Source organism: Rhincodon typus, chromosome 36, assembly GCF_021869965.1.
Source record: "Rhincodon typus isolate 14 chromosome 36, sRhiTyp1.1, whole genome shotgun sequence".
Lineage (NCBI taxonomy): Eukaryota > Metazoa > Chordata > Chondrichthyes > Orectolobiformes > Rhincodontidae > Rhincodon > Rhincodon typus.
In genome coordinates, this window is record NC_063367.1 from 22,791,585 (window position 1) to 22,794,469 (window position 2,885).

Sequence of the window (2,885 nt, forward strand, 5' to 3'; positions counted from 1 at the left end):
AAGATGGTTGGGTCTAGGACACTATCCTGAGGAACTCATGCAGAGCTGTCCTAGAGCTGAGATGACTGACCTTGCTGTTGTTCAGACTGGAAGCCTGTGACCAGTCGTGTGTTGCAAGGATCAGTGCTGGGTCAACTGTTGTTTGTCATTTATATAAATAATTTGGATGAGAATATAGGAGGCATGATTAGTAAGTTTGTGGATGACACCAAAATTGATGATATAGTGAACAGTGAAGAAGGTTATTTAAGAGTACAACAGAATCTTGATCAACTGGGCCAGTAGGCCGAGGAAAGGCAGACGGAGTTTAATTAAGATAAATGCAAGGTGTTATATTTTGGTAGGACAACTCAGGGTAGGAGGGTAGGACCTACACAGTTAATAGTAGGGCCCTGGGGAGTGCCATCAAACAGAGAAACTTAGGGTTTGCAGGTACATTGTTCATTGAAAGTGGTGTCACAGGTATACAGGGTGGTGAAGAAAGCATTTGGCATAATTCATCAGAGCACTGAGCACAGAGTTGTGATGTCATGTTCCAGCTGTACAGGACATTGATGTGGCCATATTTGGAGTACTGCATGCAATTCTGGTCGCCCTGCTTTAGGAAGGATGTTATTAAACTGGAAAAGGTGCAAAAAAGATTTACAAGTATGTACCAATACTGGAAGGTTTGAGTTATAAGGAGAGGTTAGATAGACTGGGACTTTTCCCCTGGCGTGGGAGGCTGAAGGGCGAGATTATAGAGGTTGATAAAATCATGAGGGCCACAGATAATGTAACTAGCCAAGTCTTTTCCCAGGGTAGGGGAGTCCAAAACTAGACGGCATAAATACAGGTGTGAGACTGTCACACAACTCCTTCTGGAATGTGCCTTTGGAAAGGAAGTCTGGAGAGCAATGAGTGGTTTTTATTGAAGTTCATCTCTTGCAGATCCATGACACAGGACTTGACGGTCTGTTCCCCGGGTAGCACACTGACAGTAATATCAACTGTGCCTGGAGGACCATCAACTTGGTGAAAGACACTCTTTAGTCTGCCCGAAACTTGCTGGTCTTCCAGAACAAGGAAAAGACCTTGACCAAGTGTTGTATACTGTCACATTCTGAGGTCCAGAACTACCTGCTGAGGGACATGCTAAACCCTTGGGTGGCCACCACCATGGCGCAGTGGGGAAAGGCCACGGCCTAAGTCTTGTTGCCAAAGTACAGTTGAGGCCCATTCGGTTACATACACTCTTTTAGCTGTTTCCAGTGAATTCATTTTTCTTAATTTTTTTATTTTCCTTCAATCCAAAACTGAAGAGGTTGATTTTTAATTTAAAAATACTGAAAAGGATAGGCTGGTGTTCGCTTTGGAACGAAAAACAAATGCTTCCAATGCCGTGTCATTGCCAACCCGCAATGCCGTGACTCGGATTCGAACCGAGGTTGCTGCGGCCACAACGCAGAGTACTAACCACTATACGATCACGGCGAGCTACTCGGAAGCCGATACAAAGAGCCTCCGCTGTCAGTTATATGAAGTCAACGTCACACTTACTACTAATGTCATCTTTCGATGTGTTGACGTGGTACGGACGGTTGGTGTCGTCGAACGATTGATGGTGTTAAAATCGAATCAGAGATAGTAGGAACTGCAGATGCTGGAGAATCCGAGACAACAAGGTGCAGAGCTGGATGAACACAGCAGGCCAAGCAGCATCATAGGAGCAGAGAGGCTGACGTTTCGGGCCTAGACCCTTCATCAGAAAAGGGGGAGGTGAAGGGGGTTCTGAAATAAATAGGGAGAGAGGGGGAGGCGGATAGAAGATGGATAGAGGAGAGGATAGGTGGAGAGGAAACAAACAGGTCGAAGAGGCGGGGATGGAGCCAGTAAAGGTGAGTGTAGGTGGGGAGTTAGGGAGGGGATAGGTCAGTCCAGGGAGGACGGACAGGTCAAGGGGGCGGGATGAGGTTGGTCGGTAGGAGATGGAGGTGCGGCTTGAGGTGGGAGGAGGGGATAGGTGGGAGGAAGAACAGGTTAGGGAGGCAGGGACGAGCTGGACTGGTTTTAGGATGCGGTGGGGGGAGGGGAGATTTTGAAACTTGTGAAATCCACATTGATACCATTGGGCTGCAGGGTTCCCAAGCGGAATATGAGTTGCTGTTCCTGCAACCTTCGGGTAGCATCGTTGTGGCACTGCAGGAGGCCCAGGATGGACATGTCGTCTGAGGAATGGGAGGGGGAGTTGAAATGGTTTGCGACTGGGAGGTGCAGTTGTTTGTTGCGAACCGAGCGTAGGTGTTCTGCATCAAGCAGATGTTCACCTGCACATCTGCCAATGTGATATACTGCATCCGCTGTACCCGGTGTGGCTTCCTCTACATCGGGGAAACCAAGCGGAGACTCGGGGACCGCTTTGCAGAACACCTACACTCGGTTCGCAACAAACAACTGCACCTCCCAGTCGCAAACCATTTCAACTCCCCCTCCCATTCCTCAGACGACATGTCCATCCTGGGCCTCCTGCAGTGCCACAACGATGCCACCCGAAGGTTGCAGGAACAGCAACTCATGTTCCACTTGGGAACCCTGCAGCCCAATGGTATCAATGTGGATTTCACAAGTTTCAAAATCTCCCCTCCCCCCACCGCATCCCAAAACCAGTCCAACTCGTCCCTGCCTCCCTAACCTGTTCTTCCTCCCACCTATCCCCTCCTCCCACCTCAAGCCGCACCTCCATCTCCTACCGACCAACCTCATCCCGCCCCCTTGACCTGTCCGTCCTCCCTGGACTGACCTATCCCCTTCCTAACTCCCTACGTACACTCACCTTTCCTGGCCCCATCCCCGCCTCTTCGACCTGTTTGTTTCCTCTCCACCTATCCTCTCCTCTATCCCTCTTC

General features: G+C 49.5%; 1 non-coding gene across 1 annotated transcript; it reads right to left on the bottom strand.

The window, feature by feature from the left end:
- Positions 1-1,401: 1,401 nt before the first annotated feature.
- trnah-gug lies at positions 1,402-1,473 on the bottom strand. Its single transcript has one exon. It is a non-coding gene; the product is annotated as a tRNA-His (tRNA).
- Positions 1,474-2,885: the final 1,412 nt, after the last annotated feature.